This window comes from Rhincodon typus, chromosome 1 (genome assembly GCF_021869965.1).
Source record: "Rhincodon typus isolate 14 chromosome 1, sRhiTyp1.1, whole genome shotgun sequence".
Lineage (NCBI taxonomy): Eukaryota > Metazoa > Chordata > Chondrichthyes > Orectolobiformes > Rhincodontidae > Rhincodon > Rhincodon typus.
In genome coordinates, this window is record NC_063332.1 from 129619194 (window position 1) to 129644193 (window position 25000).

At 40.9% G+C, this 25000-nt stretch overlaps 1 protein-coding gene across 5 annotated transcripts in view; it reads right to left on the minus strand.

Moving 5' to 3' along the window:
- The window catches only part of fhip1aa (FHF complex subunit HOOK interacting protein 1Aa), a 182866-nt gene that overhangs the window by 123015 nt on the left and 34851 nt on the right, over positions 1 to 25000 (minus strand). For all 5 annotated transcript variants that reach the window (XM_048600882.1, XM_048600866.1, XM_048600879.1 and 2 more), the window contains exon 2: positions 18278 to 18395. The gene's annotated coding sequence lies outside the window, so the exon portion shown is untranslated. The remainder of the gene's footprint in view (positions 1 to 18277; positions 18396 to 25000) is intronic.

Sequence of the window (25000 nt, forward strand, 5' to 3'; positions counted from 1 at the left end):
GACTCCTGAGATCATTTATTAAACCTGCTTCATTAAACATCACCAGATTCAAATTAGCCTCATTCCTGGTTGGATCCACAATATATTTTCATAGGAAACTGTCCCGAACACACTACGAATTTATACTGAATCAGAAATGGAGTCTGCAGCAGGGACCAGAATCAATGGTTTCGGTCTTCCCTACATTTATTTGGAGGAAGTTTCTGTTCATCCAGTTGTCAATGTCAGAACAACGTCTGAGAATTTAACAACGGGTGGTGTGGACTGCCTTAAATTTACTTAACAACCAGCTTCATACGCAGCTGGGTATCCTTACCCTACACATGAAAACTAACGGATGATGTCACCGAGGGGCAACATGGAGATGGGAAACAGGTAGGAACCAGAGAGTTAGGCCCTCTGAACACAACAGACAGAATGCTGCAAGAGCAACAGAAAAGAAAGTCACTGCAAGAGATTCTTTTGCTACAATCAGACGGACAGGTATGGGAAATGTGTTAGGGCCAGAAAACTGCAGCATTGAAATGTGTCAACAGAATCGTGAATATAGGTAGGAAGAGATTAGACGAAGAGGAAATAAAGAGACAATGGAGTGGTGAACAATGGCCAAGCAATACTAACAAAACTGAGAAAAAAATGGCTCAGGACAATCAGCCAAGGAGCTACCTTCAGCATACAGCACTTATGCAATGGAATGGATCTCTAAGGGATGGGGAGTTCATTTTGCTCACTTTTGGCTACAAAATCTGTGCCTTTTTTCCCTCCTCATTTAAGTCTCTTCCTAGACTTCACTGTATTGAATTTTATTTCTTTATACAAAATGTCATCTACCAGTTCCCAGGCATAACTGAATTCAATAGTGTACTCTTTCTAGTTTACAGGCCAACACTGACTTTTTATATTTTTTTAAATCTATTTTTCTAATCAACCTGTTCAGAGATGTTATGACATACCTCCAGAGCAGGTGGGACTTGAACCTAGACCTCTCAGTCCAGGGGTAGGGACACTTCCACTGAGGCACAAGAGACCTTTTGAACTTTTGAACTACCAGGCTATGTCTCATCTTGGAAACATTGCTGTAAAAAAGTTTTGCGATTGATAGAAATTAAAACTTTTTGCAAAGTTAGTTAAACAACGGCACCAGTATCATAGCCCCAGTTCAGCAGACAGCAACAACGAATAAAACACTGCAGAGGGTCGCACAAACACAATTCATGAAGTAACATGCCCGAGTCCCAAAGTATTAGCTGAATCATTAACAAGGAGAGAATTTGTCATTCGGTTTAGTTTAAACATGCTAGGCCTGAGGGGAAAGTCAGAAGGATGTTCCTGTGATGAAACCTTCCCAAGCCACAAACAAGCAACTCCAAATTAATGCCTCCCTTGCAACTAATTAGTCTGGTCAATCTGTTAAGTCTGCTTCTTCTACATTTACTGTTTACACAGTTCAAAATGGGAACCACAGCATTAAAAATAGAAATAACATAATTAGACTTCAACAAAACACATTACCTAGTTCACAAGAGGGCAAGTCAATCTTTGAAGCCTCCGAAAATCCTTCTTAAAAACAAGGGTTGACGTATACGGGGAACATGAAACGTGAACACCATCGGGGGCAGGTAGTCAAAATTTTGAAACATGAAAGAAATTGCATCGTATTCTTATTAAATTAACATGGCAATTTATTGAATGAACTCATTCCAAAATGTTAACTTTAAGTACAATTGAAATGTTTTAAAAATCATCAAATTCTGTGCCCTCAACACCCAATGCTAACAGTTCACTGAATTCATTCAGAGTCACTAGGCTGTGGTATCATTGTAAGGATCCTAACTCTGGATCAAGTTAGACAGTTTCACTTTCAGAATTATCCCTCCATAATAAATCATCCTTCCCTTCGTCTACTGATTTGGACAGCATGATTTTTTTTTGAATGATTTGATAACATAATGAGATCCCATTATTCGACAACAAAACCAGATAAAAATAAAACGCTTAGGAATTCACTCTCTAAACCTGTCCACCTCTTCCTCCTTCTTTAAGATGCTCTGTAAAACCTGCACTACTTTTGATCAATCTTCTGCTCACTATGTGATTTAGTTCCAATTTTCTTTTGATAATGTTCCTATGAAACATCTTAGGATGCTTTGTAAAAAAAATGCTAAGTGCAAGTTAGTCACTGTTTACCTGCCTGGACCTGAAAACAAGAACAAACAGCCAAGATTCTAGTTCCAGATTGTTATTCAGGGACTGTTGCTGCTGTTCCCAGGTGGTTGACAGAAGCAGGCAGGATCGAACTTGACTGCAGTTGGGCAGTGGGCAAATTTGCCTACAAAGCTCAAAATCAAGAATTAGGGAGGGAGTAGAAAATTCATTAAAGATCATCCTTTATATAATAACTTACAATAAGGTTCCTCCATAGTTCAAATGAGGGAAAACAATTGCAGGTCCGGGTATCTTTTTGAAGGTGGAGGGAAAAAAAATGCAGAACTTCACTGGAGGAGCAGCAAGAGAGACACAGAATCTGCAAGGTCTTTTTCCTTGTGGCAAAGACAGAGAAAGAGACAAAAACAATTCTGAAACAAAAACAGAAAGCACTGGAGAAAACTCAGCAGGTCTGGCAGCATCTGTGGAGAGAAAGACACAGAGTCAAAGTTTCGAGTCCAGTGACCCTTTGTCAGAGAGACAAAGTCCTCCAGTGAAACTGAACATTATTTTCCCACTTTCAATGAGATGCTCGACCTGCAATTGCTCAGCCACATATGGACTATGGAGGAGCCTTAAAGTCAAGTAATATATAAAGGGGTGGCCTTTATTGAATTTTCTGCCTCAGGTGGTTCATTTTTCACTCAGAGTTTCAAGGGCAAATATTTCTACTGCCCGAATTAATTTTGAACATTGCAGTTGAGCCTGATCCTGCCCTCTCTGTCCGAGATGAAAGATCCCGGAACTCAAAACATTCACTGTTTCTCTCTGCACAGATACTGCCAGACCTGTTGAGTTTCTCCAGCATTTTGTTTTTCTTTCAAATTTCCAACATACACAGTTCTTTGCTTTATTTTATAGAAACAATTCTCTTCAGAGCAGAATGCCAGAACGTTGGAATCAATGGGAAGTTGACATTTTCTTCCTTCCTTTGGAGTTGTATTTTTGAAATTTCTTTCAGCGTTGTGAGTTTTTTTCAGAAGAGTAGTTAGGAAGAGGGTGGTTTCTACTGGCAGCCTACTAGGGAGAATACACAAAGATCTAGTCTTTTTAAAAATTATTTATAAATTCACAATCTCCTCCCCACCCCCCGAAACAACAACCCTCCCATCCCAATGTATAAGACAGCTGGGATCTTGGCACTACCATCAATGGGAAGCCAAGATGAAAGTGGAACCATTGTAGATGAGAGTGTGAAGAAACAGAGAAAGACAGACACTGATGATGAAAAAGGGGGAAATGTGGACGGGTAGAAGGAGGCCTCTGGGGGTGAGTGAGGGAGGGTGCAAACAATAGACAACATTGCCACCTTTCTTACAATTTACTTATGTATGATTTCCCAGCATTCAAACAAAATCTTTATTTTCCCTACAGCCCTACTCTTGGACTTGGCTCCTGGCTTTGAACTTTACAAACTCCTACTGGAATAACAATAACCAAAAGAATAAATGCAGTAACATCCTTTCCAATAGCTTTAATCCTCTTTCACGTTTGTCCAACAAACTTGTTTTTGTGTACGTTTTGATGTCAAGAAATCTGGGGTGATGGGAAAAAAAAAATATTACAGGGAAATCCAGCTTGCTTTGCTCCCTTTAGGTTTTTGTGAAAGGTTTCTGTTTTGGAAGTGTCCATTTGCATTCAAGATGTTGTTTGGCTGTCATTGTGTATACTCTGTTTTGTGGAAAGAAAGTTTTTATCTGTAGAAAACACTGAGGGCCAGTTGATCCAAAAGAGTCACATGTTCCAGGATTTAAGTTTCCTTCACTACTGGAGATGAATAATGTAGAGGGAATGGGATCTGGAAGTGAACTAAAGCAAGCTTCTTAATTGTTGGATCCTAGGCAGCCTCCCCAGTTTAATGTCTCTCGTATCTTTAGTACAGAGGAGTACAGCAAGTTTTCAAATTCCTCATTCAACAATAATTCGGGTTCTTCCTTCATTCTTTACATCTTCAGCAGCCAATTTAAATCCAAGTTGTAGTCACTGAAAAATCAAGAAAATAGTCCTAGAGAAAATGACAAAAGCCTTGGGAAAAAAAAATTTCATCTCTGCTAACCTGAGATACCCTCTATGGTTGAATAGTCTTCTTACAGTCGCTATAAAACGTGGTTGTGTTGGCGATGTGTTAGAAGTCTGCCATTGGCTAAGGAACGATACCTCAGCAGTAACTTGGAGGAGAATAAAAAGGGGAAAACTTTCCAATGTTGCATTTTTCCATTAAAGCAACTGCAAGGGATAACCAAAATCAAAATGCACAACAGGCTCTCCACTGCCAATTGTAAAAGGTTGGACGTGCTCCTGCTGAGTTATATAATCACAACACTCACAGTTAAGAGCTCATGAAGTAGCTGCTTGTATTCCTCTCAATTTAAAATAGAGTTTAAAAACCCTGTGGAGTATTCAGCATCAAACAGTTAATTGCTTAAAAGAAAACATTCTGTTAATCATATTGTTTCCAATACAAGCCCCACATCCTTAACAAATGAAAAGTGGAGCAGTAATGGATGAGCGATTAAGTGCCTCAAACTTCTGAGCAGTCCCTAGTTGACACTGGAAGATTGCTGACTCTGCACAGAACAGGCACGCATTTACTCTAATACATATTGAACTGTAAAATCTTTTTTCAGAATACAACAGAGTTAGCAGAAAGTAGCTGTATGAAGAAGCCAATTATCATTGTGCTATTTCCATCTGTTTGCATCCTAGCCATCTGACTATAAAATATTCGTACAGACAGAATTACAGGTTTAGATGGGAGACAACCACCAGTGTATGCTCTAAGTTTAGAAGAAGTTTGAAAAACCAAACTTGTCAATTTCTAGCCACTGGCAACTATTTTTTGAAGCCCGTGAATAAAAATTAAAATCAGCATTTCTGTGACAACACAACAGTGCACATACCAAACATTGTTCAACACACTAACAACATCTGGTTCAGAAAATTGAGCTTTCAAAGATTGATTTCAGATCCCATCATAACATCAGGACTTCAAAACTGTTTTTGAGTTCTTTAGGCTCTAAATTATCCAAATATAAAGATTCTTCTGCGTATTCTGCCAAAGATATTTTTGCTCCATCTACACACATTATCTCAAAAAGTACATCAGCTCTTGAACTTGTACAAGACAACAGTTAGACCTCAGCAGCAGAATTGTGTATAATTGTGAACTCATTGCAAAGCACACAGGAAAGGTTTACAAGAATGGTTCCAAAGAAGATAGGTTTGTGGATAGAAGACTGAAGGGATTAATTTCCTATTAGATCTCCTCTCCTAGGAATTTTCAAAATCATGACAAGGCTGAACAGAATAGATAAAGTGAAATTGTTCCCTCTCTAAAAGGATTGAGAATGAGAGGGCACAAATACAAGGAAGTTTACAAAAGAAGCAAATGTGAGGAAGAAAAATCTTTTCACATAGCAAGTGGTTAGGGTGTGGGAAATACGATGGAGGCAAGTTCAACTGAGACTTTCAAGAGAGCATAGATAATTATTTAAATTGATACAGGAGAACAGCACTGAGCCATAATGTTCATTCAATTAAAATTCATCATTACCTCCAAATGCCAGCACATCATTCAGCTGGCTGTTGCAAAAGGGTATTTCAAGACCAGATTCTCAAACCCAAGACTAAGGTCGTGTTTTACCAAACAGCAGTGAACCTCTTAAATGCTTAGAGACTTGCATAAACTACAGAAGGCACCTCAAAGCATGAAGATGTCACAAGATCCTCAAAATCCTGTGGCAAGAAAGACAATCCAACAGCAGCAGCTGCCATCAAAGTCCAAATCCTGAAAACCAGCGGTTACAGAGGAATGTGCCACGGAGCTGGGGGTTGGTGTGAAGGAAGAGTGGACCAGGGTGTCCTGGACGGAACAGTTCCTGCCGAAGGTGGACAAGGGAGAGGAGGGGAATGTGTGTCTAGTGGCGGCATCTCACTGTAGGTGGCGGAAATGGCAGCTGATGATCTTCTGGACGTGGATGCTGGTGGGATAGTAGGTAAGGACAAGGGGAACCATATCGCTGTTGCGGGAGGAAAGAGAGGGGGTGAGGGCAGAAGTGCGGGAAATGGATCAGACCTGATTGAGGGCCCTGCTGACAACGGTGCTGGGGAATCCTTGATTGAGGAAGAAGGTGAACATTTCGGAAGCTTCCTTATCAAAGTTGGCCTCATCGGAACCTATGTGATGGAGACAGAGGAACGAGGACAGTGCAATGGAGTCTTTACAGGAAGCAGAGTACGGGATGTATAATCCAGGCAGCTGTGGGTGTTAGTGGGTTGATATGGATAATAGTAGCCAGTCTATCCCCAGAAATGGAAACAGATGTCAAGGAAGGGAAGGGAGGAGTCAGAGATTGACCTGGTGAAAGCGAAGGTGGATGGAAATCAGAAGTGAAATCGATGAACTTTTCCAATTCCAGATGACAGGGGGAAGCAGTACCAATGATATCATCGATATATCGAAGAAAGAGTTGTGGTGGGGGCCGGAATAGGACTGGAATAAGGAACACTCCACGTACCCCACGAAGGGACAGGTCAATATTTATCCCCCAAAATCACTGCATCAAATCATTTGGTATCGATTTGATTGTTGTTTGTGGGCAGTGTAATGTGTATTTTCTACAGAACAATGACAACAACTTAAGTTAAAATAGTTTGTTGGATTGTGAAGCTTTGGGATGTCCTCAGTTATTTAAAGGCTCCATATAAATGCAAATGTTTTTCTTCTTTGAAGCAACTTTGTAACCGTCAATACAAAGAATCCGGAGAAGCACGCAAACCCATCATGAGAGATTGAGCAAACACCTATGAAGTTCTTACACACCCTGCATAATCAAAGCAGTGGTTTTTACACCAACAATTGCAATGAATTACTCATTTAGATGGCAATTAAAGTTGCTGTAGTATTTAAGTGAGCTGTAATCTCCCAGACCAGATCGCTAACTTTTGTTATGATCCTGGTGGAGACAACCAAATTATGCTCCAAACTAGGTACAAAAGTAATAAACCTTATTTTCAAAAGTAGCCCAAAGGCAAGACCAAGGGTGTTACAAAGAGAATAAAGCCACAGGATTCCACTGTGTTGAACGCAAAATATTATGCAAGTTAGAACAGTTAATTATTCTACAATACACAACTTATTTCAAAAACACAAAATTAATATTTGGTAATGATGGGTGCTAGATTGCGATTGAATGGCCCACAGCCCACTTTGTGTGGTCAAGATTGATTACACCGCTATCTGCCCTAGATGTTCGTGGCACAGTGAGTCATCAAATCCCAACAGAACTTCAAGGGATTACAATCCTTCATTTTGGCCAATCTGCCTTCAAAACTCCCTCTCAAGAGCTGCTGCCCCATTGATTGTTCCTGTTCTTGTTGATCACACTTCCTTCCTGGCTCTGTGCTTCCCATGACTCAGAATGCACTTCAGGACAACTCCAGCTTTACTAACCTACGTCTCTGTTTTCTGAGCTCTAAGCTTGGAAGTGAACGTTGCCTATCTCGTTGGTTAGCCATCAAAAAAAGTTGCAAGCAACAAATATAAAATAGTCAAATCCCAAAGGCCTGCTGCAGCGCACATATATATCTCTCACACCCTTATTTGCTTACCACGGCAAGTGGAAAGAAAGGAAAGGATGCCCCAAATGGCCCAATTCCTGTTCCTACATCCCAATGATTTATAGAACTTTAAAAGTACACTTACCTTTTCTTGAGATGTGGGCATTCACTGGTAAGGCCAGCATTTATTCACAACATCAGTTGCCTCTGAGAAGGTGCTGGTGATGATGAAAGTTTGTGAACTGCTGCAGTGAAGGTACCCCCACAATACTGTTAACTGCTACTCTAACACATTTGAAGCACAAAATTGTTTGAAGGACAACACAAAACCAAGGTCATTGGTTAATTAACATCTTTTTCAAACGAGAGCCCACAAGGTCATTATTAAGAACATCAAGCTGAATTTTCAATGGCCCACGATGGTAGGAGTGGGAGAGTCTGGAAACAGGAGAAAGTCTCATTTGCCTGAATCCACAATGCATTTCCATCTCAACAATTTTATGGGAGACTTACGATAGGAATAGCTACCATTTGGTCATGGTCGATAACCAGTTCGGCATAATAAGTGTTTAATTCAGAGCATTCCAAACTGTAAATCGTGACAGTCAATGGAGTCTGTTGACAAATCTGTTATGGAGGAGGTGCCAGTGGAGTGCAGCAGAGCCAAGGAGAGCAGTTACTGAGGCACTCAACATCACAGCCAGATCCATTGGCCAAATTTATTTTTCCTTTATTCATTTACGGGATGTGGGCGCCGCTGGCCAGACAGTATTTATTGCCCCTCCCTAATTGCCCAGAGGGCAGTTAAGAGTCAACCACATTGCTGTGGGTCTGGAGTCACATGTAGGCCAGACCAGGTAAGGATGGCAATTTCCTTCCCAAAAGGACATTAGTGAACCAGACGGGTTTTTCCTGACAATGGCTTTGCGGTCACCATTAGACTCTTAATTCCAGATATTTCATTGAATTCAAATTCCACCATCTGCCATGGCGGGATTCGAACCTGTGTCCCCAGAACATTATCTGGGTCTCTGGATTAACAGTCCAGCGATAATACCACTAGGCCATCACGTCCCCTCAAATGCCCCATATTCACAGCAGGCAGTACCCAGAGCAGCCAAACAGGTACAGACCAGCCCTAGTGACAGGTTAATCAGCATAATGATTGCCGATTCTGAAGAAGAGTATCGTGCTGGATTTGAAAGGTCAACTCTGCTTTCTCTCCAGACATACCGCCAGACCTACTGAGTTTCTCCAGCATTGTGTATTGGTTGTTGTTCAGACAAACAATCATTGGAGCTGTCACAATCAATGATGTTGTTCTTTGTCGCCTGCCTCCTGACCCAGCCTGTTCTGGCAGGAAGAGCTGCAACCTGCTCTATCCGGTGAGTCTAATGAGGCTGCAAATGGCTCTCCCACCTCCCCACTTCCGACATAACAGAGGTCAGCTCCCTGATGCAGTCCAGCTGTAAATGGACCCTTCCCCTTCAAGGATGAGAGAGTTTAAATGTCTTGGGTCCAAACATGCTCTGATTGTGCCATCTTTCATAGCACGCACATAATGGAAATGCATCAGTCTACACAATGTATACAACAGATTTTTCTATTACAACCCATATCATCTAGTTCACTCTTAATTTTCTCTTCTGTATGCACTTTCTCAAAACAGACAGAAATCTTCTCTGAAGTACAATGTAGAATCAACTTTGATAGTTGATATGGTATCAAATTTGTCTGGGTACAGTTGTTGTTATTCCCGGACTGACTCAATACAAATGTTCTTGGTAATCTTGGTGATCTCATCAATATTGAGATCCACTCACAGTAATCCAGCTATAATGGTCCACGTGTTTTCACTAGGTAAAGTACTTGAGATTTCCATGCACAATAGGATAGGTACGCTATCATTTGCAGTTAATTTTGCTCTTTGTAGGTTGTATAATTGACTCCAATGGTCCAGGAACATATCCTTCAGGATTCTGACTGGAGGAATGTTTGCACTAGCACCTGTGCTAACTTTGATCTTGACTGTTCGCTTGCCAATTTTCTTTGGACATGTCATGTTAATAGTGACGAAAGCTTCTAACTGTTTGACTTTATTCACACCGTGTTTCACATTCACAATGTGGAAAAACTGTTTGCTTTCTTGTTACAGATTCTTCCACTTTGAATTTTCATATTTGTCAGGCTAGCTGCTGACTTTATGTATCCACCTATGTTTACGCAGGTCTCTGAAGCACTCCATTGTTGGCTGTTGTCTGGAAGACATAACCTCAAGATGGTGAATCCAGAAGTTCACTTTTACACAAAGCCAAACTTTGAGCATTTCCCATAGCTTAGCAGGATCACTCTCATCCTCCTGAAACAGGTCTGAAATGTTTACTCATGCAATTCCTCATTTCCTTTCACTATCTTTATTTTCATCACTTGCTTATGTAGTTCTGAATGGCTAAATCCAAAAAGTGTAGCTCCAACTTTTGTTTAAAGAGCTTAGATTCAGATGGGACATCTATTAAACTACCATTTCATGCTAGGGAATTTGATACACAATTCTGATATTCTGATAGCATTAAAACAATCAATCAATCACTTTGCAACCCCTTCAGTTCTGAAGCAGCATCAGACTCAAAACATTAACTCCACTTCTCTATCCACAGATGGTGCCAGACCTGCTGGGTTCCTCCAGAACTTTCTGCTTTTATTTCTGATGTTTCTTGTCTTTTGCAAATGTTATTGATGTCTAAGGGATTACTACTACTAAAGTAGTCTTGATATTATCAGGTTACTACGTGGAAATTCGGAAATACAACTGCTGTGTTTCTTTTGCTATTTTTAAAAATATTCTGCCTCGTGCGGTTTTCAGCTCCGGCTTGAGTTATCTTTTAGTCTCACGTGCTTTTTTCTCTTCTTACACAGGAACGCTCCCAAGGTTGTCTCTATAAGCAGGAAGCTTTTATAGCCCAACTCAAACAATCCATCGAGAAACAAACATCCAGGAGGATCGCCCACCAACTTTGGTTCACTAAAATATTAAAGATAGTATCAAACTTTTTTTTTAAAAAGCACATAATTGTGCAAAGATGGATGGCAGGTCACAAGGATTGGACGCTATATAAAAGCAGCAAAAAAATGACTAAAAGAATAATAAAGAGGGAAAAATTAGAGTATGATCGAAAGCTATCTAGACATATTAGGCAGATCATATTATGATCTCAGATGATACTATTATTGGACAACGTCAGATAGAAACTTGGCTTACTGCATCATATTTTGATTCTAACAAGGTGATCTCTCACTGAAACACAAGTACACAATAAAACAGAAAAGTTTATTATGGAAGGCAAGAAGACAAAATAGAACGAACTAAACCATCTACTTACAATACAAATTCAAAGATTTCAAAACAGACAGTTAAAGTTTAATCTCATTTATCCCAAAACACTCCTTTATAAATTGAAAAGAAACAAAACAGCTTTTGCACAGTACCAAACACTACCCATAAAATACTCAGTCATTGTATCTAACACCACAGTAGGCTTAAGTGACTGAGACTTCACCCTTTGGACTAAAACTATAGATAGCTTCTTCCTGAAGCTATAATACACCAAGATAAACGTACTCAGCTTTAAGAAATCTCCTCAGGGTTTTATCCCAATGCTTCTGGTCTGGGAACAAGACTAACTCTTTGCTCTAAGATAGTCTATACATCTTTTCCCTCTCAGGAGCACTGATCTACATAGCATCCTACATTAAGGATGTCACAGGAACTAGACCAAACTAAAAAAGAAAACAATTCTCCTTGTCTGACCTATGGGTATCCCCCTTAAGCTTATGAAGAAACATGTTCTAGAAATATCTAACATATCCTTGAGGCCCCATTATTTACTTTGCTGGGCCACAAAAAACACAAAGTCCATTACTGGTGCACACAAAAATGTTCACTCTAAAGCCAGGCATCAAAAATCTCCTAAAAAAAAAATCACAATGGAATTAACATGATATACAGTGAACCCATTGGTTAGTAACTCAAAAACCAGAAAGCCAAAATTACAATAAATAATATTAAAACACACATGTATTATTAAAACCTCAAATTAAAACCAAAGTACATGCTGGAATACTGAAATTAAGTAAAAAAACAGAAAGAGCTCTAAAAGAGTTGTACTAGACTGGAAGCTTTGTTTCTCTCTCCACAGATTCTGCCAGACCCGCTGAGCTTCTGAGCCATTTTCTGCTTATACATGAATCCCAAAGGTTATATCACAAGAAATAAGGGCGCAAAAGGCTGTTGGGGATAGGCAGGAATGTTGAATAATCATATCAGCCATGGTCTTAATAAATGGCAGAGCACACTCAATGAGGTAAAGGGCCTACTCCTTTTCCCAAAGTATTCATCGTTCCCATGGTGATTAATTTTCTGGTGTCCAAGCATAGATACAACTTCTGTACTGCTTCAAATCTTGACTAAGGCCTTTTCCTGTGGTTGAAAGTTTGCTTCTTTGATTTTAAAAGTCCCAAGTGCTGATCACGATATCTTATTTTTTTTATTAGTAAATTAAACAGATTAAATAGCTTGGACTCAACTAATCCGAAAATCTCATACACATTCATTTCATAGCTCAAACTACAATTGGAGTTATAATCATACACACACACTCTCCTTGATAAATAAGGACAGAGAACTCCTGATCTTCACATACCACCCCAGTTACCTCCGCATCCAGCACATCATCCTACACCACTTCTGCCACCTGCAATCTGACCTCCACCATTAAAGAGATATTTCCCTCCCTACCCCTATGTGTCTATCGTAGGGACTGCTCACTCTGCAACTCTCTCATCCGTTCCATACTCCCCACTAATCCCACCACACCCAGCACCTTACCCTGCAACTGCAGGAGGTTCTACATCTGCCCCTACACTTACCCTCTCACCTCCGTCCAAGGTCCAAGACAAACTTTTCAAATCTGACAGGGGTTCACCTGTACATCCCCACCCTGGTCTACAGTATCCGTTGCCCCTGATGTGGTCTCCTCCACATCAGTGAGACGAAGCGCAGACTCAGTGACTGATTTGCAGGGCATCTGCTCTGTTTGCTCTCATCAACACCACCTTCCGGTCACTAACCATCTTAAACTCCCCCTCCCATTCCCTTGGTGACATGTCCATCCTGGGCCTTCTCCAGTGTCACAATGATGCCACATGCAAACTGGAAGAACAGCACCTCATATTTTGCCTCAGGAGCTTACAGTCCCATGGCCTGAACATGGAATTCACCAGGTTCAAAATCTTCCCACACCCCAGCCTCGTCCTCCCTCTCATTCCCAACCTCCTTGACCTGACACAACCTGTCCATCTTCTCTCCCACCTATCTGCCCAACTCTTCCCACCGACCAATCTCTACCAGCCCCTACCTGCATCCACCTATCACCATCCCCACCCCTTCTTCCTCTATTTATTTCCCAGCTCCCTTCCCCCTCCCCAGTCCTGACAAAGGGTCCCAACCCGAAACATCAGCTTTCCTGCTCCTCTGATGCTGCATGACCTGCTGTGTTCCTCCAGCTCCACACTCTCCTTGTAATTTACTTCCCCTGGACTGCAATTGGACCTTGGCCACCTGGGTTTATCCTGCTCCTGGCACGTTAGCATATCCAGCTCTTAAAACAACACAGTAATGGACTGATAACCGATCACTGCAAGAACTATCTTATTGACCCTTCAAGAGCAGGACAGCTATTGTATCCTATACGAATTGCCATTAAATCCAGAGTTAGGTTCCTGCTGACATTTCTTGCCCAGAACAAAAATGTACATGTTGAAATGCAGAGAAATACATGGGCAGAGTTCTATCTGAAATAACATGCTGGATAACAACAATTAGTGAATAGAACAGAAAATTGTATAGTTACAGGGGTCTACCTCGTGAAGCGTACACAGTGTTATTTTTCATTAAACTAAGCCCAGAGATACTGAGGATCAAGATCAATTTAGGGACACAGCACACAATGAAACGCACAGTGTATATTATGAGGACGGCAATGCAGCACAACACAGGGAGATGGCACAAAACAGCATCAAAAAAATGACTCTATTTGGAATAACATTACAATGAAATGACGTTCAATGGATCAACTTAAAGTGGAAGACCTTGCACCAGATTCAGTTCTGTGGTTATTCTTAAAACCAACCTGTTCAGACAATTATAACGGGGGCAGGTGGGACTTGAACCTGGACCATCTGGCTCAGATGTTAAGACATTATCACCAAGCCACTACAGCCCTACTTTAGCTCTATAATTTAATCACACTCACATAAACTCATCATAGATTACTTGATTACCTAATCATAGATTATTTGAGGTTAATGAATGTAATAACTTTTTCTTTCCTCCAACAAAGGTAAAACTTCGACTGAACTATTGAGTAAGGGTTATACAGCCGTGCTCAATGATTGAATCATTACCTAAACACTCCTTGTCAGGGTCACCTTCTACATTTGACTGCTGCTTTCCACAGACTGCAGTATTCCCACTGATCAGTTATACAAATCTCATTTCACATGTTTGATCCTCTTAGCCCGGGCTTCCTAAACTCCAGTGTAGCAATAGCTACTGTGGAGTTAGAGCTTATTTTTTTCAACTGCTGTGAAACATCTTTAAATCTTTGTGGTTTCCTCTAACTGTAGGTGTTGTCTAATGAACCACACTATTGCTACTGCAATAAAGGCTTGAAAATGTCGGTTTTTATTTCTTTTTGAGAAATACACCTTTTTATCAACTCCCCAACACTCAAATCCTGGAAAAACTAAAGGAAGCCTCACGTTATTACAGTTTCCCCTTTTATTTACAGTGCTAATTTTAGAAACTGAAGCTTACCTAGCCCAGCAACCTAAACTCCCCACTCACAGGGATAGTCAAAAGAATTATTATATTCATTGCCATGACTTAGGCAGTCCTTTTGTGCAACTGGTTTTCAGGCATGGCTCCAGAAGTACATATAAATAAATGACAATTTCTTTCAGAAGACATAATACCCAAATGTAGATGTTAAGATGATTGTCTGGTTCGATACATGGAGATGGCAACATGTGGATGAGCTCAGAGAATCAAGTTGCACACGCACCTATCTGTGCCCTCGGGTCCTCGTCTCTCCTATTAGTGGAAACATCTTCTCCATATCCAATCTTTCCAGGCCTCTCAGGTTTCTAAGTTTCAATCAGATCTCCCGTTAACCTTCTAAACGCCATCGAGATCAGACCCAGGGTCCTCAACCGCTCTTTATGTGACAAACCCTTCATCCCCAGATCATTCTTGTGAATGCCCTCTGGACTCCCTCGAAGGCAAACACGTTCTTTCTTAGATACAGGGCCCAGTCTGCTCTCAATATTCCAAATGTGGTCTTAACAGAGCATTATAGGGCCTCAGCAGTACATCTCTGCTGTTGTCATCTAGCCCTCTTGAAATGAATGCTAGCACTGCATTTGCCCTACTATTGAACATGCATGTTGACCTTAAGAGAAACCTGAACTAGGACCTCCAAGTCCCTTTGTGCTTCAGATTTCCAAAGCCTTTCCACATTTAGGAAATAATCTACGCCTCTATTCTTCCTACCAATGTGATTAACCTCACACTTTCCCACATTGTATTCTATTTGCCACTACCTTGCTCACTCTCCTAGCCTGTCCAAGTTTTTCTGCAACCTGCCCGTGTCCTCAATACGACCTATCCCTCCACCTTTGTGCCACCTGCAAACTTTGAAGCAATAACCTCGGTTCCTTCGTCCAGACACGAATGACATAAATAGTTGTGGCCCAACACAGAGTCCTGCAGAACTCCACTAATCACCAGCTACCATTCTAAAAAAGACACTCTTTAAACCCACTCTGCCTTCTGCCAGTCAGCCAGTCCTCTATCCATGCCAGTACCTTGCCCATGGGCTCTTACTTTATTCAGCATTCTTCTATGTGGCACTGTGCCAAGGGCCTTCTGGAAGTCCAAACTGATCACCTCCACTGGCTCTACTTCATCTAATTTGTTCATTACCTCCTCAAAGAATTTTAACAGATCTGTCAGGCATGATCTCCCCTTGATGAAGGCATGCTAACTCAGCCCTACTTTACCATGCACTTCCAAGTACTGTGAAATTTCATCCTTAATAGTGGACTCTACAATCTTACAAAGGACAGAGGTCAGGCTGTCTGGCCTATAATCCCAGTCTTCTGCTTCCCTCCCTTCTTAACTAGGGATGTTTCATTATCCATTTTGCATCCTCTGGGACCCTCCCCGACTCCAGTGATTCCTGAAAGATTACCGTCAATGCCTCTACAATCTCTTCAGCTATTTCCTTAAGAACCCTGGGGTGTAGCCCATCTGCTCCAGTGATGTATCCATCTTCAGACCTTTCTGTTTCCCCAGCACTTTCTCCTTAGTGATGGCCACTACACTCACCTCTACCGCTGACTCTCAAAGTTCTGGTGTCATCCACTGTGAAAACTGATGCAAAGTACCTATTCACTTCCTCCACCATTTCTTTTTTCCCATTATTACTACTCCAGCCTCATTTTCCAGTGGTCCAATGTTCACTCCTCCTTCCCTTACCTTTTAGATACCTGAAAAAAAAACTCTTGCAATTATCTTTTATATTACTTGCAAGCTTACTATCATATTTCATCTCCTCCTCCCTCCATTGCTTTGATAGCTATCCTCTGCTGGTTTTTGAAGGCTTCCCAATCCTTTGGCTTTCCACTGATCTTCACCACATTGTAGGCTTTTGCTTTTACACTGTCCCTGACTTCCCTCATCAGCCGTGGTTGCCGCATCTTCCCTTACCACACTGTAACAACCAGCAGAGTAGGAAATCCAATTAGGACAATCAATTATTGGCTGCCTGTACAAAGCCACAAGATTGTGTAGCTTCCAGAGATGGTTTGGTGAGATGACATGGTGCCAGGAGAAAAATGTTTTATTAACCCATAGATAAATTAAGAATGATAACAAAATTATGATTTACAATACATCCAAACTTTCCCTGTCATTCTTCAATACTGGTAGAATAATTCTCTAACTATGTAAAGTGTCTATGAAAATCAACATGGTTGCTCAGTGCTTAGTACTGCTGCCTCACAGCACCAGGGAGCTGGGTTCGATTCCAGCCTTAGGGACTGTCTATGTGGCGTTTTCACATTCTCCCCATGTCTGTGTGGGAGAACGTCTTCCTTCAGGTGCTCTGGTTTCCTCCCACAGTTCACAGATGTGCAGATTAGGTGTATTGGCCGTGCTAAATTACCCATGGTGTCCAGGGATGTGCAGGCTGTGTGGATTAGCCAAAGGAAATGCAGGGTTACAGGGACAGAGGGTTACAGGGCTGGGTAGGATGCTCTTTGTAGAGTTGGTGTGGACTCAATGGGTCTAATGGCCTACTTCCACATTGTAGAGATTCTAAGATTAAAAGTTTCAAATTAAAAGAAAGGAATACTGATGATATCCTAAAGCAACAAGATCTCATTGGAGACCACTTCCAAACTAAATGGCAAGTGCTGAATTATTTGTATCGGTGGCAGGTACACTGTTCTGTACCAAATGTTCAATTCAAGTATTCAGTGCACTTTCATCAATTGTTTGATTTCCAGCCTCATAGAAGGAGTGCGCTCTCTCTTCTGTCAAACCAGTAAAGGCATCACTGGGGACAAACATGTATTTTCTGCACCCAGATTTGGGGGTTGAAAATTAAAGGATTCCTTGTTTTCGTTGATTCAGTTGCCCACATTGCAAAACAGCCCCTTCATAACGATATTGTGAATGTAAACAAGTTGGCACTGGAGAGAGAGAGAGAGAGAGAGAGAGAGGTGGGGGGAGAACAAAAATAGTCAACTTAAATAATAAGCCTTAAGCTTTGATCCAGAGCTTTAAAATATCAGAGTTGACATGGTGCAGGAGATCTTGCTTAAACTATAATCTCGGATTTAATGGTAGACTAAAAGGAGAAGGGCCTCGGGGAAGAGAGAGTATACAGATGCCGTGCTGTACAAAAGCCAGGGAGGGGGAAAACGCAGGCATTTGAAGAAAACTGTTGGGACACCAGGCCCTTTAGTGAAAAATTGGTACTGCCAAGCAAAATTGGGCCATCTGGCCACCATAATTGTGTGACAATGAACAAGGTGTAAGTATTAGTGTTCCAAGGCAGAAGTAGTAAATGTCCAATGCACCACAAGTGACAATCCAAATCATCCCCAGTTTTACAAAGTCACTCTACTCTATGATCTATGCAACTTGTTTTGGATCACAACTGAAATATCATGGGAGGTATCCCTGTACCTTGTTTATTCCAACGAAAAAGCAGTAATCACACACACGTAACACCTTCTCCTCATGATTAATGAGTGTTTCTTCAATGTGTCATTATTTCATATGTCTTGTTATGCTGTTCAAAATATTTATTCATATTATAATTCAGATTTTATTACTCATATTGTTCATTTAGATCTCTTATGTAGAAAACAGACAGAATTAACTTACCTTTACATAGCATCTTCAAAATGTTTCGAAGTAAATCACAGCCAATAAGTTACCTCTGAAGTGCAACAACCGCTGTTTTGTGGGACAAGGTGGTAGTCAAATTGTGCACAGCAAGACTCTACCAACAAGAAAGAACAACAAAAAAAAAGTGGTTAGCACGTCAGCACTAAAGTCAGATTATAGTGAGCCACATACACAAAGCACTAATCTTTTGTGGTGTTGTAAGAGGGATGAAGGTTGGCCAAGACATCGGAAAATTCCTGTTCTTTTTGTGGGATTTTTCATAGCTACCTGAACTGGCGGGTGGAAAATAATGACAATGGCAAAACAGCAAGCAATTTTTCTGCACTTATGTCAAATATCTTTGTGTCAACACAATTGCTGCATTTCACAGGGAATATACTCTTCATCATTATTTATGAATAGCAAGAAAAGGCATTCATTTAGTGACTATAAATAAACCTTGTCTTATCACTTACCAATCAAGGAATCCTGAATTTAAAAAGATGAGGTGCACTTCTGTGGATGCATTTGAGAATTATTTTGGTCAAACTCTGCACTTCACTTGTTGCAAGTCATTTGGTATTACAAAACTTGAACATTATTCCAAAAAAAAAAAACATTGTCAATTTTTTTTCCTGTTGCACATCAGGATAAGCTCAAAAAAGTAAAAAGTTTCAAATAATCACAACAATTTATATTGCATGAGAAAATAATGCTGTTTGGTTGGCAAGTTGATTCTAATTGGCCAAGGTCTTGCCAGTGGAAACGCAATAGTAAACCATAGGCGGCCAGGCTCCGAAGTGAAAAAGGTAGAAGTGATGAATATGCTTGTTCTGGCTGCAGAAAGAATGGTTTGTTCTGTGATTTCGTAATTGGGTGGCACTTCTTGCACAATTGAGTACGCCAATAGCTACCCTAGCAACTTGTCTAAGATAATCAATTAGGCTCCTTTACACAATCTAGAAGTAACACTCGAAGGTCCATATGATGCAGCGATAGTATCCCAATTTCTCAGCCTGAATGTCTCAGTTCAAGTTCCACTTGCCCCCGATGTGTGTCATAACATGTTGGGTCAGGTTGATTAAAAATAACCAAAAGCAGGTCAGCACAGGCAGGTGGGACTTATTTCATTTGGGATTATGGTCAGCATGGACTGAAGGGTCTGTTTCTGTGTTGTACGACTCTATGACAAGGGGTCATTTTACAAACTAATGTTCCAGCTGTGGACATCAAGCAGCCAAACAAAAGCATACTCACCACATGATTTTCTCTCTGTTTGTTTTAAAAGATGCAACATTAAGAATAACGCACACTCAGACTCTAGTCTGACAACACTTCAGATTACCAGTCCAAATTTGTAAAGATCATCAATATTACTTTTCAAGAAGGATAAGAGGTCAAAGTGTTTAACAACAACAGGCTGTTTATTAAAGTAGATGTTCACTCTACAGGCACCAAGATAGACTGAGTTGATTCCCTCCAAAATAACCAATGATGTCATCAAAAAAAAAATCACATGACCTGAGTCTTAAAGTGACAAGTACACGTCAGTCCAGGGTTATCTCAGAGCTGCTGTGCTGCCGCACCTTCACCACAAATGACGTTGAAGCCTCTTTTGTGCCCAACTATTGTATTTCATATAAAACCACAACTGAAGTTGCCAACTTCAGCAGGAGAAGCTAAAATATTAAGTGAATGTTTATTTCAACTAAACAGTTTCTTCTGCAAGCTAAAAAAGAAAGCATGGCTTAAATCTTAGTACTTGTAAATGGATTTAGTTTAAAACGTTATTGTTACTTATTGTAGTTTTTTCTATTACTAAATCAAGGTAGGTAGGTCATGCGGGCACAAATTTCCTTTAATTGCTCTGTAAAGGCAAAAGGGAAAAAAAGAGAACTCAAGGACCAGGAATCTTGTGCAGACTAGGTGGACTAGCCATGCTAACTGTGAGGTCACGGAGACAGCGTGGAGTGGAGTGGGGAGGGTAGGTCTGGGCGGGATGCTGAACATGATCCTGACCTGCTTACTTTGGACTGCTTTTGCACATTTCTTAAAAGGATAAGTATATCACAGACCTACTTAAATGCCGAGGGCGATCTGCATATATCCATTCTCTTAGTTGGGAATTGTGCACAGCTCGAGGGTTTGAGACATAAGAAAAGACACTAAAAATTTACAGCCATAAGTCACCAGATTATTGTCCATCAGGTTTATTTGAAGTCACAAGCTTACAAAGCACTGCCCCTTCGTCAGGTGAAGTAAGGAGTGGCACACAGGCACAAAATTTGCAATCAGAGAGATCAAAAGATCATACAATCATACAAATGGTGGGACTGGAGTATCAGCAGGCCAAATAGTAAGTCTCTGCGGGTGATTAAGTGTTAGACGATGCGAGTAAAGCGTCAACAGCTAAATCGCAAGTGGAGTGATTAATTGAGGCAGAGAGATACTTACAAAAAAAAAATCAAAACTAAGGTGATGCTGGAGACAAACCAAATGGCTGGAATAACATGATGGGTATGAGTCGGATGCAGAGGGTCTTACCAAAAGTAACAATTAGTTTGTACAGTTTTGGAGTACTTGAGGTAGAGAGATCATAACAAGTTATCAAGGTGATGGTGTCAAAACAGGACAGTAAGGAAGATTTTAATGATACGGAAAAGTACGGTGGGGTCACATGCAGCGTTTCAATGAACCAGAGATCATGTTTGAGGCCGTCTTCATGGGTACAGAACTAGACTATCAGTTTCTGCTCAGCAATTCTGTGTTGTCGTGTATCTCGAAAGCGTCCTTCCAGACAGCCTACCTGAAGATCGGAGGCTAAATGTCCTTGACCGCTGTTGTGCGATGTTCATTCTCCATTGCCATAGCATCTGCATGGTCTCGCCAATGTATCATGTCTTGGGGCATCCTTGTCTGCAGTGTACGAGATAGACAACATTGGCCCAATCACGAGTATCTGCCATGTACGTGATGGGTGGTGTTCCCACGTGTGATGGTAGTATCCATGTTGATGATCTGGCATGTCTTGCAGAGGTTGTTGTGATCGATGTTGTCCTGAAGGCTGAGTAGTTTGCTGCAAACGATTATCTGTTTAAGATTTGGCGGTTGTTTGAATGAGAGAAGCAGAGGCGTAGGGATGATTTTGGCGAGATGTTCGTCATCATCATTAACATGTTGAAGGCTGTGAACAACATGGCGTAGTGTTTCGTGAGGTGGTTGTTGTGGTTTTTCACTGTTAAGAACAGGATACGATTCTCAACTCATTGATCTCCAGTTCCAGTGCCCTACAGTAAAAAAACCACAATAATCGCCTCAGAAGACAAACACAGGACACAACCAATAGAGTACACTTCATCATCCAATACGTCCCCGAAGTGCCATGTTCTTCACAGCCTTCAGCATGTTATCAATTACGACGAACATCTTGCCAAGATCATCCCCCTACACCTCCACTTCTTGGCTTCAAACAACTGCCAAACCGTAAATGGACCATTGTTTGCAGCGAACAACCCAGCCTTCAGGACAACATCAACCACAACACCACACAACCACACAACCCTGCCATGGCAACCTCTGCAAGACATGCCAGATCATCGACAGGGATACTACCATCACACATGGGAACACCACCCACCATGTACACGACAGATGCTCCTCTGACTCGGCCAATGTTGTCTACCTCGTTTGCTGCAGGGAAGGATGCCCCAAGACTTGGTATATTGGTGAGACCATGCAAACACTAAGACAACGGATGAATGGACACTGCGTAAGAATCGCCAGACAGGAATGTTCCCTCTCAGTCAGTGAACACTTCAGCGATCAAGGACATTTAGCCTCCAATCTTCAGGTGAGCGTCCTGCAAGGTAGCCTTCGAGATACACAACAACACAGAATCACTAAAGCAGAAACTGATAGCTAAGTTCTGTACCCATGAAGACGGCCTCAACCGTGATCTTGGGTTCTTGTCACGTGACATGTGACCCCACCACACTGTTCTGTAAAATCTCCCTTACTGTCCTGTTTAGACAGCATCACCTTGATAACGTATGATCTCTCTACCTTAATTAGTTTGTACAGTTTTGAATTATTTGTTACTTTAGTTAGACCCTCAGCACGTGACTCATACCCATGTTATTCCAGTCATTTGGTTTGTCTCCAGCACCATCTTAGTTTTGATTTTTTTTCTAAATACGTCTCTGCCTCAATTAATCCGATTATCGGTCATCACTTCACTTGCGATTTAGCTGTTGATATTTTACTCACATCATCTGCCACTCTTGATCACCTGCAGAGACTTATTATTCAGCCTGTTGACACTCCACTCACACCATTTGTATGATCTTTCAACCTCTCCGATTATAAATGCTGTGCCTGTGTGCCTCTCCTCACTTCACCTGACGAAGGGGCATCGCTATGAAAGCTTTGATTTTGAATAAACCTGTTGGACTATAACCTGGTGTTGTGTGACTTCTGACCTCGTCCACCCCAGTCCAACACCAGCACCTCCACATCATGGCTACCATCAAACTAAAAATTTACATTACCATTAGTCAAATGTGCAAGTGCCAACATTCAAAATTTCCTGGAATGCAGATTTAAAATTTTCCAAGTCAATCTTTACTGAACCTTTCCGATCATGTCTTATTACAGCTACTCTCAATACGGAACTAAATAAAACAAGAATTATAACATGCTGTATGCGGTTCTATAGAACATGTGATAGTATTAGAGATAACGTGCAGAGCAGACTTACAAGAATGTTATCAACATGACAGAATTTCAGTTATGAGCAAAGATTGAACAGGCCAGGGCTGCTATCTTTGGAACAAAGGGCTGAGAGGGCCCTAACAGAAGTAGATAAAATTATGAAGGGTACAAATAGGATGGGTAGGTAAACCCTATTCCCTTAGTTGAGGGGGCCATAACCATAAATTTAAAGGCAAACAATGGGAGTTTTAGAAGGTATTCAGGGAAGTCTTTTCCCTTAGAAAGATTTCACGTAGTGGGCATCTGGACCTCGCTGCCTGCATTCAGCATTTCTACCTCTACCATCTTAATATTTTAGATCACTCAGATATACCCTTGAAGTACCATAATCTACAAGGCTATGATGCACAGATCATAAATAGAATTAGGCTGGGACACATTTTTAGCCCCAGTGTGGACTCAGTGGGCTGAATAGCACCTTCTGTGTTATAAATGTCTATGATTCTTTGTCAGATACTCATTTGATGTAATAGGACTCTCTAGTAATTCCCTTCATACTATTTCTTGCAAGAGAATCAATTGGTAACACCATCAATGCAATATGTTTCAGTTAATTTCCTAGGCCTGGATTTTCTGTAACAACTAATTCACTTCTGTGAAGTAATGATGAGTACATGGAAAATTAGCAAGTGTGACCATTCCACCATTACTAACAGTAATTAAACTGCAAACAGCACCAAATTTCAGGTATTTTAATTCGCATCTTGCTGAAACTGCCAGCAAATCATAAATAAACAATTGTAAAATAAAGTATACAAAGAAATCCAATCACCTGTTGCTTTATTTTTGGTGTTCTACGAGTGAAAATGCTGATGTCTGACTCATGTGTTCACTTTTTTTTTCCCCCCCACTTGTCAACTAATCTACCCTAGAATTATAAAGTGCTAACAGCAGAAAAGGAAGCCATTTGATCCATAGTGTCTGTGCTGGCTTTCCCCAAGAGTAGGTCAGTTCCTTCCAGTCTCCATTCTTCCCCCTGACAGTTCTACAAATATCTTGTCTCTTCAGGTGCTTATCAAATTCCCTATAAAAGCCATAATTGAACCTGTCCAAATCATGGTTACAAGCACTAAATTCTGGAGCATAATGAAATTGTTTTTGTTTTGCCAACCACTTTAAAAATTAAAGCCCAGCAATTTTGGTCTTTTCTGCCATTGGCAATAACTGTTCTTGAGTTCCTCTGTTTGTTAAGATTTTGAGCACCTCCTTCAAAGGCTCCTCTCAACCATCTCCAAGGAGAACTCCAGGTTCCCCAAACTGTCTACACAAGTGAAGTCACTCTCCTATTGGAAATATTTCCTGCACACCCCCTCTAAAGGCTTCATAAAATCCTAAAAAGAATTGCGTCCCAGAATTGAACACAATTATTCCAGTTGAGGTTAAACCAGTGTTTTATAAAAATTCAAACTTCTTTGCTTTTGTACTTTACGCCTCCATTCACAAGTCCAGAATCCTGAGCAATCTCTTCTGCACCCTCTCTAGTGCAATCACTTCTGTCCTATAGTGTGCTGACCAGAATATAATACTCTAGTTGTGGCCTAACTAACCTCATACACAGCTCCATCATAACTTCCTTGCTCGTGTTCAATACTTTGAGTAATAAAGGGAAGTATCCCACATGCCTTCGTAACCACTTTATCCACCTGCCCACTTGCCTTCAAAGCTCTGTGGACATGTACACCAGTGTTCCTCTGATCCTCTGTTACTCCCCACCATTCAACATATACTCCCTTGCCATGTTAGTCCTCCCAAAATGTATCACCTTACACTTCTTAATTAAATTCCATTTGCCACTGTTCAGCCCATCTGATGAGCCTGCCTACATCATCCTGCAGTCTGAGGCTTTTCTCTGCACTATTTACCACATAAAATTTCACATCATCTACAAACTTACTAATTATACATTCTACATTCATGTCTAGATAATTAATGTACACTATAAACAAAAGG